A 14,817-nucleotide genomic window follows, 5' to 3' on the forward strand; every position below is an offset into this window, starting at 1 on the left:
AAGACTAAAAGGTTTGTTTTTTGAATATGCCCTGAAATGTAGTTGAAAATTCTGTAAGTGTGTCTACAGTTTCATTTAGGTGAAAAGAAACTCACGTATTAATCTAATAGTTGCTCAACAAAAGATTGGGAAAGTGGATTCAGTTTAAAGGGTAAGATCGAAACAGCAATGTAAGATGTAAAATAATGCTTGAATGAAGAGTCGTCTTCTTGGTAGGTAAACTGCCAGTAGTTGTTATAACTGAAATTGCGTTCTGAGTTGTATTTCTGTAGGAATGTGTGTGTGTGTGTGTGTGTGTGTGTGTGTGTAATATGTATAGACATATATACATACATGCACATGTAATGTTAATTTCAGGACCGAGAAATGTTGAGAACAAATAAAGTGAAAACAGCTTAGAATGCATTCTATTGTGTTATGTGGAATCTTTCACAGGGAATTTTTATTTTTATTTTTTATTTATTTTTATAAATTTATTTATTTATATATTTATTTTTGGCTGTGTTGGGTCTTCATTGCTGTGCGCGGGCCCTCTCCAGTGGCGGTGAGCGGGGGCTACTCTTTGTTGTGGTGTGTGGGCTTCTCATGGCGGCGGCTTCTCCCGTTGCGGAGCACGGGCTCTAGGCGTGCGGCCCTCAGTAGATGTGGCATGCGGGTGCAGCAGTTGTGGCTCTCGGGCCCCAGAGCGCAGGCTCAGCAGCTGTGGCGCACAGGCCCAGCCACTCCACGACATGTGGGATCCTCCTGGACCAGGGCCTGAACCCGCGTCCCCTGCGTTGGCAGGCAGATTCTCAACCACTGTGCCACCAGGGAAGCCCATCACAGGGAATTTTTAGATAGACGTTTATCACTGTAAACCTGAGAACTGCCTTTAAATCTGTTCATACTTCTCAGATTCCCACTCCTATTCCTTATTTCTCTTAAGTAGGACTAGCTAATAACGTTACGGTTTCTCGTCCCTTCTATGGCTTAGCACTGTGGGATGAAGCACATTTTTTATTGTTTATTTCTTGTTTGTTTCTTCTTAGGGAAGATAAACTATAGGACAAAGAATATTTACCAAGTAAATTTTATAATGACACTTTATTATGTCTTGTATCAGTTTGCTCGGGCTGCTGTAACAAAATACCACAGACCGGGTGCCTTAGACAACAGAAATGTGTGTCCTCACAGCTCTGGAGGCTGGAAGTACACGATCCAGGTGTGGGAGGATTTGGTTTCTCCGGAAGCCTCTCTCCTGGCTTCCAGCAGTTGCCTTCTTGGCTGTGTCCTCACGGGGCCTTTTCTCTGTGTGTCCACCTCTCTGGTTTCCCTTCCTCCTCTTAGAAGGACCCCAGTCCTGTTGGATTGGAGTCCCACCATTATAACCTTATTTAACCTTCATTACCTCTTTAAATGCCCTATCTCCAAATACAGTCACATTGGGAGTTAGGGCCTCAACAGATGAATTTTAGGACACAGTTCAGTCCATAACACGTCTCTAGCTTTATGCTTTTTTAAAAAGTTCAGCCTCTTTTATAATATAACAATCTCTTGCAGTTTTTACAGATTTGTTTTAAAAACTGTTATCATTGATAACTGTCCATAGAAGCTTAAATTTATCATTGAGTAGAGTTTTCTTTAAACATGATTTTGGATAATGTTTATTAAATAATAATAAATCAAATAATTCTGGATAATGTTATATTTGTTTTATTTTAAAGGTAACATATTCTGATTATAGGAAGTATGAAAAATACAGAAAATTTTCCCATCATTTTCTCATTCATAAATAATTACTGTCAACGTTTTAGCCTTTCTCTTTAGTCTAGATAGCTAGGTATCATTGTTTTTTCCCATTAAAAAAATTGACATTATATTATGATCATTTTCCCAGGTTGTTGAATCATTTTTGAAAATATCATTTGTGTTAGTTGCATGACAACACATCATTTGAAAGTGATATAATTTGCTTAATCATTCCCCTATTATTGAACGCTTGGTTGTGTCTATTTGACTCTGTCATAAATGTTATTGCAACCAATACCCTGAGCACATAAATCTGATTATAGTTCAGATTATGTCCTCTGTATATGTTCACCAGGGAACCAGTTTACCTGGTGAAAAACTGTAGACAGTTTTGAAGTTTTGATGCATGCTATCATGTTATGAAATGACTGGAAAGGCTTTAAATTAGGCTCTCATCAAGCTATGCAAGAACCTTGCCGTGTCACTGACATCATTATATGTTATTACTTGATAATGTTTTTTGACCTTTTTATTAAGAATTTGATGTATTAAGTAGGTAGGTGTGTTAGGGTTCTGCAGAGAAACAGAACCAATAGAATATGTGTGTGTGTGTGTGTACACGTGTACAAAAGGAGATGTATGGAATGGCCCGTGTGATTATGGAGGCTGAGTCACCAAACTCTGTGAGCAGCGGGCTGGAGACCCAGGAAGAAAGAGCCGGTGTTTCAGTTTGAGTCTGAAGGCAGGAAAAAATCCATGTCTGAGCTCATGGCCCTCAGGCAGGAGGAAATAACCTTAGTCGCAGGAGGGTTGGCCTTTTTGTTCCATTCAGGCCTGCAGAGGATTGGATGAGACACCCCCCCCACCCCCGCAATGGGGGAGGCATCTGCTCTGCTCAGTCCACCAATTCAGATGTTAACCTCGTCTAGAAACACCCTCACAGACACACCTGAAATAACGTCTGACTGGAGGTCTGGGCACCCTGATGGTCAAAAAATTAACTGTCACAGTAGATAAGTACTTATGAGCTGTGGTTTTGAAGTGAAGAGAGAGAGAAGTTGAGGTAGCATTTTAGCTTGGTTTGTGCTGTAACTAAGCGGGGAAAAGAGGAGCGTGAGATACGGGAAAGCTTGATCTGGGTGCCAGGCCTTTGGCTTGTGCGTCTGTTCACTGACCGCCCTCTTTTGTGTGTATCTGGGGTGGCCTCCTATCAATGTCATCAGTATTTCGTTATTTTTAAACCTATGTGTTTGAAAATATTTTTCAAATGGGGTTTTTATTTTATTTTATAATATAAAAGTAGTTTTCTTCAAAAATTATTGTAAAAGAAAATCAATAATTTTTACCTTTCTAGATAATACATAGCAGTCTGTATTTTCATTAGCTTATTATTGATTACAGCAAATGTATTATTTTGACTAAAAGATTTTAACGTACACTTATGATTTACTGTCTGTTTAGTGTTCTGTTGTTACAGAGTCTGTTTTTGTAAATAAACATTCATATTTTTCTCAATTATATCTTCATATTTTTCCAATGAAATGTAATTTAGTATCCCTTTATGAAAATATTCTCTTCAACTTAATAATTGTACCTACTTGTTAAATGGTACATACAATTAAAAATACTCTTTAGAGGTGTAGAAAATTGATTGCTTAAAGTACTATTTATAGAGAATGGTTATGGAGGATATATTAGACATTTTTTGTAGTGCTCTAATTAGAGGACTTGATGTTGAACCCAGGAATGATTTGGCACATTCACTTCTGTTGAATAGCTTATTTCCTGACAGTGCAGGATATTTTTGAGGTGATTTAGTCAGTGTCAACTGGACGACTTCTTTACTGTGGTTTCCCAGATGACCATATGACTGATTTCTTTCTCTTTACATTCATGCCCTCATTGTAACTTATTTGAGATACATTGCTTTGTGCATCTGAGCAAAAATTATGGGTACCTCGCCATTTCTTTTGAAGCAGCAGGAAGCAATCAGTACTTCTAGCACTTTTGAGCTGTAACTCCTCTCCCCAGCTACACTGCCTAGAACTGAACATTTCTTCTACCTAACTCCTTTCCAAAAATTAAGCTTTGTTCCTTGTAAATTGACTGCCTGAGCAGTGACTGTCTCTTTCTCTCATCTTCCTTGCTTGGTTAGTTGCAGGCATTTATTTAGTTGTTTGTTTGTTTTAAAAAAAACTTTGAATACTTTTCTCTGTAAGGTTTTACTTAATGTTGGAGGGGAATTTGTTGTCTGTATTGTAAAATAATCTAAAACTGTATGTATTAGTTTTTGTAACTGTCATCCAGAGTGTATTAAAGTAGCATGTTCCTATATACCCCTTATTAAGGTTAAGCAATTTTTGTATTATAATCTCCAAATTCTTGTTTTCTCTTATAGTCAGTTTTTGTGTGTGGTGGGGGGCTGCGATACACAGCTTGTGGGATGTGGGATCTTAGTTCCCCAACCAGGGATTGAACCTGGGCCCTTGGCAGTGAGAGTCCTAACCACTGGACCGCCAGGGAATTCCCTCTTATAGTCAGTTTTGAATAGTAATAGTGCGATTGTGGAAGCAGCTGAAGGTTCTGATGCTCACTGTTAGTTATTGTTTATTAGGAATTCGATGTACTAAGTCCCTCTGTGTATGTAAGAAGTAGCCATCTGTCTATAAAATGCTTATTCAGAGTTGTTAGTTTGGAATGGTTATTTTTCTGTTCCTTTAAAACTATTTTCAGACTAGCATACACATGCCAGTAGATGGTATTAATAACATGTAGAGGCGCCACCTTATATGGCTCCTAGTGACTTGCTACCAGGTTATGCTCTTATATTTTCAGGCACTTCTCACTACCTCATAGTTATTTATTGTTTATTTGTTTATCACCTTCAATTAGAATAAAACTATAGAGAAGCAGATATCTTGTCTTTCTTGTTCACTGCTTCATGTTCAAGCACCTAAAACATACCTGACTCATAGTAGAGACTCAATAAATGTTTTTGAATGAAGTAAATAATAAGTCCCCATAAAAATAAATATACAGAAAACTAGAAAACTTGGTCCAATTTCCCCAAATTCCTTCACATAAATTAGAGCGTAGTACTATACAGTTGTTATTCCATTTATAGTGAACTTGAACCTGAATGAAACCAAGAATTTTAGTGTAACCTGAAATTTGCAATAGAAGTTATTGATTTTATAGATTAAAAGGGACTTCTCATCATTGGCTTGCCCAGGAGTCCATAAAAAGGTTAAGACATAAAAAGGTTAAGAGCCCTTAAAGTTTATCGTAGCAGAGGATAGGGCTTCTAGTTTATTGTCTGACACTTAGTTCGTTGTTCATTAATTGCAGTTTTCATTTTTTTCTGCTATATTAGGAATAAAATGCCTATATTGATCTACCTTCATTGAATTTTGTACATGTCATCTTTATAACTTATCAAATTATAGTATTTATGTTTGCATGTGTGCCTTAAGAGTGGATTCTGAGTGACTTGAATGCAGGGACTCTGATTTTTCCACTTTGGGTCTCGAGGACTTAGCACAAGACCTGGCAGCTCTTAGATGTTTGCTGGACACATGGTAAATTCTGCCAAAGTTTTAAAAAAGTGGTTTTCAGTATGAGAAAATAAATCCTTTTTGTTTCTTTTTAGATAGAGGTATATTTCTAACAAGTTATAAAATATTAATAGTCGTTTTAGTATTTTAGCCAAATTTGTTCTCCTCCATCTATTTTTCTAAATCAGAACATGGGTTGGAAAAATATACAACTATATAAGAAGTGGTAACCAGTTATTACTACTCAATGTCCAGAAATACCGTATATACTCAGTTACTAATATTTAAATAATACATTAGTCAAGTTGTGATTTTTATTAAAAATACAAAGAAATATGTGCGTGTGTGTGTGTGTAGACGAACATACATATTCCACCTAATTTGTGTCCATCACTCAGCAGACTTGCATTGAGTGTTGACCATGGACGGGTGCTGTTCTAGACGCACTATAGTAAAAGACACAGCCCTTATTTATGAGGACTTTACAGTCTCCTGGAAAAAAACAGATAAATACAAACATACAAATTCAGTAAGATAATTGTGGGATAGAGGTGGTCATGGGATTCTATAGCAGAACAGAGGAGGGAGCTGACTGAGAGAAGAGTTGCGGAGTGTGTCAGTGAGGAGGTTATATTTGCTGGGTGAAGTTAGGGAGTTCTCCAGAGAAAGAAGGGAATTCTGTGCGGAGGGGGACCTTGGATGAGCGAGTATAGCCCATCTTGTAGGTGGTGGGAACTGAACTGTGAAAGTGTACTTGTGGCAGAGATGATTCTGCAGATGTAGGCTTTTTTTTCTTTAATGTAATTACTAAGAATAGAAGGATTAATAGCTAGTAGGAAGTGGTCTTGCTACATAAATGACTGCCAACTTGGACCAGCTATGTAGGGTCATTGATAACTGTAATTTTAAAGATACATAATTTAATATCTTTGAATATTCACTAAAATTGTATAATCAATCTGAGATGCTATGAAAGTTTACTGACAGAAAGAAAATAGTATGGACAAGGTTTCCACTTACAATCCCACTTGGTTCAAATGAATTTGGCTTCTTTAAATATGGATTTTAGATTATATGGGCCAACATTGATTTTTTAAAAGCCTTTTTGCTTTAAGATTTTAATCTATTTGGTAATAGGGTAAGTTGAGAGATAGAAGTAACCAGAACACAATTACACAACACGATGGTGAAAATGAGAGTGTCAGTGAGGTGATGTGGAGATGGGAAGTTACTAGAGGGGACCATGCTGGAGGAGGTTTGGTGAAGATCAGTCTCGAATCGGGGTTTGAAGGAAGTGATGGTGGATCCCAACCTCCTAATTCATCTCCCCCAACCCACTTTGCCCCCTTGGTGTCCATACGTTTGTTCTCTACATGTGTGTCTATTTCTGCCTTGCAAACCGGTTCATCTGTACCATTTTTCTAGATTCCACATATATGTGTTAATATATGATACTTGTTTTTCTCTTTCTGACTTACTTTACTCTGTATAACAGTCTCTAGGTTCATCCACATCTCTACAAATGACCCAATTTCATTCCTTTCTGTGGCTGAGTAATATTCCATTGTATATATGTACCACATCTTCTTTATCCATTCGTCTGTCGATGGGCATTTAGGTTGCTTCATGACCTGGCTCTTGTAAATAGTGCTGCAGTGAATATTAGGGTGCATGTGTCTTTTTGAATTATGGTTTTCTCTGGGTATATGCCCAGTAGTGGGATTGCTGGGTGGTATGTTAGTTCTATTTTTAGTTTTTTAAGGAACCTCCATACTGTTCTCCCTAGTGGCTGTATCAGTTTACATTCCCACCAGCAGTGCAAGAGGGTTCCCTTTTCTCCACACTCTCTCCATCAGTTGTTGTTTGTAGATTTTCTGATGATGCCTATTCTAACTGGTGTGAAGTGTACCTCGTTGTAGTTTTGATTTACATTTCTCTAATAATTAGTGATATTGAGCATCTTTTCATGTGCCTCTTGACCATCTGTGTGTCTTCTTTGGAGAAATGTTTATGTAGGTCTTCTGCCCATTTTTAGATTGGGTTGTTTGTTTTTTTAATATTGAGCTGCATGAGCTGTGTATATATTTTGGAGGTTAATCCTTTGTCCGTTGATTTCTTTGCAAATATTTTCTCCCATTTTGAGGGTTGTCTTTTCATCTTGTTTTTAGTTTCCTTTGCTGTGCAAAAGCTTTTAAGTTTCATTAGGTCCCATTTGTTTATTTTTGTTTTTATTTCCATTACTCTAAGAGGTGGGTGAGAAAAGATCTTGCTGTGATTTATGTCAAAGAGTGCTCTTCCTGTGTTTTCTTCTAAGAGTTTTATAGTGTCCAGTCTTACATTTAAGTCTTTAATCCACTTTGAGTTTATTTTTGTGTATGGTGTTAGGGAGTGTTCTAACTTCATTATTTTACATGTAGCTGTCCAGTTTTCCGAGCCCCACTTACTGAAAAGGCTGTCTTTTCTCCATTGTATATCCTTGCCTCCTTTGTCACAGATTAGTTGACGATAGATGTGTGGGTTTATCTCAGGGCTTTCTGTCCTGTTCCATTGATCTATAACCAAGTCTTTATTTTTGTCAGCTGGTTCAGGGGTTGTTGTGATTTTTGGTGGTTGTTATTTTTCAATCTCTGTTTTCAGACTTCTTTGTGGACCTGACCTGTCAGTATATTTGAATACCATTTTTATTTCGGTGCATATTGTACTAGATGGTAAGGGATTCTAGTATTAAAACATCAGCCATTTCCAGAGAACATTCTGTTGCTATGAATGATCTTGTAGCAAACTAACTGCTTTAGGGTATACTTTACTCCCAAAATATTAGCTTCATAATGTAGGATTTTAATATTAGATTTAATTGTATTGAGTGTGAATATTTATGATATATTAAAAATTTAATAATAAAGCTTTTTCAGTGGGGGTTGGGAATATTTGAAAATTGCACTTAGGCATCAGATAGGATTCTTTGGATTTGTGAATGATTCTACAAGAGGTATTCAAAGCTTTGAATGTCTTATTCTTTAAATAATTTCTGAGATTCCTGAAATAAATGCACCTGTGCTTTATGCAAATAAAATATATTTAATGAATCATAGTACAGTTTTATGCAAGTTTTTCTTAGTTGTAATTATAATTTACGTGCCAGTCTACCTGAGAAAAAGCCTTACCCTTTTTGCAAGAGATAAAATTAATCAAACCTCTGTTGAAAGCATGAAGAAACATAGCACTAAAATATTCTTTCAGTTGGAACTTGGATATTAAATCCCTTCAGCCACTAGCTTTGTTAAGAGTTAAATTGAGCTATATAATTCTTCTCATAAATTCAAAGCACATTGTCCTCTTAATCAGATTGCTCATAGAGCTGTTGTCTGAATTGCTTTGACCTGACTCTTTTGGACGTTAAGCGCACCGTAGATCATGTATGTGTGACGTAGCTGAGTTCCTGTCCCTGGTGAGGGTGTACCCGAGGTCTACTACGTGTTGTTATAATTGGGTCAGGCAACGTTTAGCACTGTGAAAACGCTTATTTTTTGTCCCAGAATCCAGCTCACATCGTGACTTAGAGCAGACCGATGTCATTAAAAGTGGACTACCAAAGGATTAAGTATTTAGCTGGCAGTGTGTGCGTATATGAAGCATATTTATCACTGGGTTTTTCTTTTTAAGACCAGTGGTTCTCCCAGGACCCTGACCAGCAATATCAGCTTCAGCACCATCTGGGGATTTGTCAGAAATGCTGAGTCTCAGAATCAGACTCCGGGGCAGGTCCATAGCTGGTGGTTTCCCAAATCTCCAGGTGAAATTGATGCACACTGAAGGTTGAGAACCATCTTTTAGATGTTGCCCTTATAGAAATGTAAATGGCCGTTAGCTTATCAAAATAGAGGCATTGAAAATCTTCAGCTGTTTGTTCTCCTGCCTGTTTCTGTTGCGATTTGAGTATAATGTTGTCCTTTATCAATAGCCTACACTGCATGTCAGGCTATATTTGAAGGCCCACTGCATGTCAGGTACTAGTCAGTACTAAATGAATACGTGCAGCAGAGTTCCTCGGCTGGTGCCCTGCTGCTGAATTTCCAGTACACTCGATGGTGACCCCGTGGGCCCTTCAGGGAGCTAGGCTGGGCCTGGGGTACTCAGTGTTAGTTGCCTTCAACTGTGAGTAGCTTCTTCCATTTACTCTGGAGGGCTTTACAAATATCATTTTATATGTGCTTATATGAAAAAGGTTGGAAAGAACTAATATAGAGTACAGACTTGGAGTCAGACTGAGTTCATGTTTAGTTCCACTGTATACACACTTTGGCAAATTACCTGGTATGTGTCCTAATCTATAGAAGGTGGACAGTAAGTATGTATACATCTGTGGATATATAGATATATCCCTATATACATTTGATTGATGTAGTGAGGATTCGGTAAAGACTTAGCACAGATTCTCACATGTAGTAAGCACTAGCTCTTCTTATTCTAGGACTTCCAAGGAAGGAGAGGTTCGCTTGATGCAGAGTAATCAGTAAAGGTTCCACTGGTAGAATAGAATCTGTGCTGGCTTATTAAGGCTTCATGTAACCTAGACTGGAGAGGAAGGTTAGGGGGAAAGAAGGGAACTGGGGACCAAATTCCAGCAGAGATGTTGGGTTGGACAAAAAGTTCATTCGGGTTTTTCTGTAACATCTTATGGAAAAACCCAAACGAACTTTTTGGCCAGCCCAATAGTTTGTTTCAGGAAACGTTCAAGGGATTTAGACTAATGGAGTGTATTTCAGGCTGTTCTTGGGAACTCTTAGGTTCCAGAGCAAAGGGGGCAGAAGTTTACAGGGGAGACTGAGGTGTTCGATTTCTGTCCCCACTTTAACAAGTGTATTTGTACCTTTGTTTACTTTTATATGTTCGGAGTCCGTATAACATTTCACTTAAAAGGAGGATTTTCCTACTTAAAAATGTTTACAAAATACTATCGTAGTTTATTTGTGTTGTAGAATTTAGGAAAGTAGGAGATGAGAGAGAAAAAGGAGAAAGAGGGAGATTAGTGCAAGAATAGAGTTGCTTTAAATGAACCTTGTTTTTAGTCAAGAGAAAGCCACTAGTGAGTGTTAAACAGGGAAGAATTGTTTTTTCAGAAGATAGTCTGGAAGTGGTGTGCAACCTTGAGACGGGGAGAGACCAGGTTAGGTCTTCTTGTGGTAAGATTAGGACAAAGTAGAGAAGGTGGGTTCAGGAAATGTTCAGGGAACAGTTCGCCAGACAGCCGGAGGGCCGTTGGCCTACAGGTAACAGGAAGGTGGTGGGGAGCTCTGTGAGCACAGGTCGTGGGCGGGGCTGACAGGTCTGGGATCAGAGTTAAGAGAAATGGGTCATGAGTTTGGTTTTATGTGTAAATTTGAATTGATGTCCAAGAAGAAATTCTTCTTGGTTGATTGGTTGGCTTATCTGTTCCTTCCTTCCTCTGTGATTCTTTATGGAACCCTCAGGGTGTGAAAGGTGCTGTCCTGTGAGAGGAAATGTGGAGGAGATGTGGTTTTGAGAGTAATTCAGACACAGTTGAGAGAAAAGCCTTTTGCAGGTAAATGAACTGGCAGATGGAGAGTGTAGAGGAATGTAGAGAGCAGAGGCTCAACTTTGAGGAATACCTGCCATTTGGGGTAGAAATGGAGGAGCCTGAAGTGAGAACTGAATTACCAGAAATACTGGAGAGAAGGAGAGAATAGTCTGGAGTCCTGGCACTAAGAAAGAGGCGGCTTTCAGAAGTAAGATGTTCTTGCTACTCTTAGTATAGATGGTGTTTTTAGGAAGTTACGTCTAAGAAAAGTACAGAACAGCAGACAGATTTCCTAGTCTTACTGGCAGATGAGGAAATAGAGGCAACAGAAATAGAGTGTCTAGAAGCCTAAGAAGTCAGGCAGACAAGAAATGGAACTGTCAGCTGTAACAGACGCCTGTGCGGGCTGAGGTTATCTTCACGTGGGGTGGGCATGAGCAGTGGGCTCCTGGAGATGCAGGAGGAGCTGGGGATGAGCGAGGAGTGAGGCCTGAGGCAATGGGAAGGTCATTTGTGAACATATATTTATAGTGTGATTATTATATAGTGTGAATCCCCCCCTTTGAGGCTCCCTGAGAACAGGGACTGTCTGTCCTTTCCCCCTACCCCGTGCACTCAGCATTTGGCTCGGTGCCTGAAAGGTTGTAGACAGTCAATAAAATGTGTTGAATGAAGGAATGAGATGTGTAAGGAGTTGAGTGAGGATATTTTTCCGAGACCTGCATGTTTTATGAGAGATTTTAAGTTGATAAAGAAGTGTTAGAAGGAAGCAAGTGGAGCTGGGGAGGCTCGTGCCTACTGCCCGTCTTTCCAGTAAAGGAAGTGGGAGATCACTTAGCAGAAGGATCTGGTGCTGTCAGGGCTTGAGGAAAATTGAAGAAAGTGTAGAATAACACCTTCCGGACCTGTACAAGCAAAGGAGTTCACCTATGATAAATACAGAGATTGAAAAGCTGCAGAATGAGTCCAGTTTGACCACTTACTGAGTGCCTCGCATTTGCCAGGAACCATAATTAATACTTTACACACATCCTCTTAAAACAATCCTAAGAGATGGGTGTTATTTATTATTTAGGTCTCGCTTACTGATGAGAAAACCATGCTAGACCATAAATTTGTATCGGCTAAGTCAGCACTGTTACATTGCTTTCTCTAGCAATGCTTGTGGCAGGCGAGCAGAAGCAGACAGGGCAGAAGGTAACATTTACGCAGGTTTAGGAACTGGCAACACAGGCATGCTGTCACTAAGTCCTTTCCATGTTCCAAATTTCGTTTAATCTTACAACAACACTGCGAGATAAATACCCTCCGTTTATGGAGAGTTTAACGATTTTTCTCCAGGTGGCAGAGGTGGTACTTGAGCAGACCTGAGTTAGAACCCAGGTCTGTTTTATTCCAGACCATGTGCTTTCCCCAGCACTCTCAGGAGGAACAGGCGTGTTGTGTAGAAGGTGGGCATGTCTGACCAGCCGTGTAAACCCAAGAAGGCACAGCTTAGAATAGAGGTTTACAGTTCTGTGTCTAATCACCAGAGCTGCAATCACATATATCATCATTAAAAAGGGGGCAACAGTAACACCTACTAAAATGTCGCAAAGAAATAAAAATATGCATGAACTACTGTGTAATATATAAAGTACTAAGCCATTATTAGTTAGTAATAATTTTAAAAAATTGATAAATGGGTTAGTCTATAATCATTCATATGTTTTCTCCATGTATTTGTAAGTTAACTTGTGGACACAAACTTTAGTTTAATTGGTTATGATTTTGGCTTTTCTTTCAAAGAAAATTTTGTTTTGCTTGAATATTCACATTAGCTATATCCTAGGAAAGTAATTGGAATGTAATAAAAAGTAGTTTCTAGTAAAAGTAGTCTAATCTTTGTCACTATTGATCTTGAGTAGCAATTTAAAGGTACCCTTAGCAGTTACCAAGTCTCTAGAATGTATTTTTTAAAGTTTTATTCGATGAAATTTCTGTTATATTCTCTCTTCTCAGTATTTTAATGTATAATAAAGATGTATGCATGTTAAGGGTTTAACTCTTATCTCCATGCTTTCCATTGCATTTGGAATACGAATTCTAGATAACACAGTATAAGAATTAATATTTAAACATTGACTTGAACAGGCTGGATTTGCTTTCAAGAATTGTCAAGAGGCTAGCTAGTCAAATGTTCAATTAAATTATGTATTGTGTTAAATCTATCATTAGAATAAAATGGGTGTTATTATCCCTTCCTCCCAACACTATTCTGGTGAAAAGTAGCTTTAGTAATAAACTGCTTTTGCTGTTCTACTCCAAATGCTTTCAATTCTTAAATTATGAAAATGAGATAAAAGGTAGACGACTTCAACTTTAATCATTCATTTATAACTGTTGTCTTCTCAGTGATACCTTATGGATTATGTTGTATTTAAATGACATTTTACCCAACATTTTAAAAGGTAGGCTAAATTTTTGTTGTTAATATGTGCAGTGCTCTTAGGAAAAAATGACAATGAGAAGGTACTAATTTAAGGTTTCAAAGAGTCTATTCTGGTAGTAAATTGACTACAGATAAATTGGGTATGTGTAAACTCCAAAATGGGTCAGACTTCGGATGCTAGGGGATTTTTTTCTCCAGAAGTTTTATTAAAGTTAGGAATCTCGAGGGCTCGAAATGTGGAGAAGAATGTACACTTGGCTTTCTTCAACAACCCACTGTGTCTTTATCACCCATCATGTTCCTATAAATCTTTCTTGATTTATTTTTTACTTGTTTTTGCTTAAAAAAAAAATTACTTGGCACCATCTTTCCAGTTAGTTTACTTCTTGGTAAAGTAGGATTTCATTTTATTTTAAAAATAACCAGATAGCTATATTGCCCCTGTAACAACATACATTTCTCTTTATAGTAAGAGACTGTGAGTTCCCAGGGTTGTGAGGACCCAGAGGATGGTTGAGCTTTAATGGTGCAGTTGTTGTATGCAGCTCAGTGAGAAGAGTAGGAATCCTAACCAGGTAAGGAACAGAGGGATGTTTACTCAAGGAGAGGTCTGCATGGTCCATGTTTTGGACTGGCAAGAATGCCATCTTTTAAGGGAAGCACCGGTTTAAGTGAGAATATAGATTCAGAGAAGAATGAGGCATTGGATGCTCAGGTTAAAAAATCTGAATGGTGAGAGTGATGTTGATGAGGCGTCTAAGAAGTAGATTGCTTTTTTGACTTAGGAGCCTTAGGATAATCTTGCCATTTTCTTTTGTACTATCCCAGATCTGCCCAAGCCAACCTGTGTTAAGACTGTTTTATTTTTCCATTTAACAAATATTTATTGAGTACCTACTTGTCCCAGAACCTCTTCTAGATTACCAGAGGTACAGCAGTGAACAAAACAGACAAAAATATCAACCCTCTGGAGTTTATATTCTGGTGAGGGGAGATACAATAAACAAAGAAGTAAATTATGTATTAGTTGGTGATAAATGCTATGGAGAAAATTTTACAGGGAGAAGACAGGGAATGTAGGGCTTCTTTTTTTGTTTTCTTTGCACTCTGCGGCATGCGGGATCTTAGTTCCCTGACCAGGGATCGAACCCATGCCCCCTGCATTGGAAGTGCAGTCTTAACCCCGCAGAGAATTCCCACAGGGAATAGAGTTTTGAATAGTAGTCAGGGAAGGTTTAAACAAAACGTGACATTTTACCCACAACTTGGGTTTTGCATAAGAGCTCTGTGTTTGGCATGGTTATTTATATCTTAGTGGGATCTGAATGAGCAAACGTCAGTCCTCACCACTTTACAATGAAGAAAACTTGAGTCAAGGAAAACTGTCCACATTCACCCAGAAATCCAGACCCTGGATCTTAGAGCCTTGGCTGTGGTGATGTGGATCTCTGTGAGCTGAGCTGCAGTGCAGCCAGTGCCAACCAGAAAGTCAGGGCTTGAGGAAAGGCCAGCAGGAGTCAATGGGGTGCCCTTAGGGACGGAGGCCTGGGCAAGCCTGGGAGAGG

General features: G+C 38.5%; 1 protein-coding gene across 2 annotated transcripts in view; it reads left to right on the forward strand.

Moving 5' to 3' along the window:
* PRIM2 (DNA primase subunit 2) overlaps positions 1–14,817 on the forward strand; it is a 313,191-nt gene that overhangs the window by 216,454 nt on the left and 81,920 nt on the right. The gene's annotated exons all lie outside the window — the stretch shown is intronic.

Source organism: Balaenoptera ricei, chromosome 11 (genome assembly GCF_028023285.1).
Source record: "Balaenoptera ricei isolate mBalRic1 chromosome 11, mBalRic1.hap2, whole genome shotgun sequence".
In the NCBI taxonomy this organism is placed as follows: Eukaryota; Metazoa; Chordata; class Mammalia; order Artiodactyla; family Balaenopteridae; genus Balaenoptera; species Balaenoptera ricei.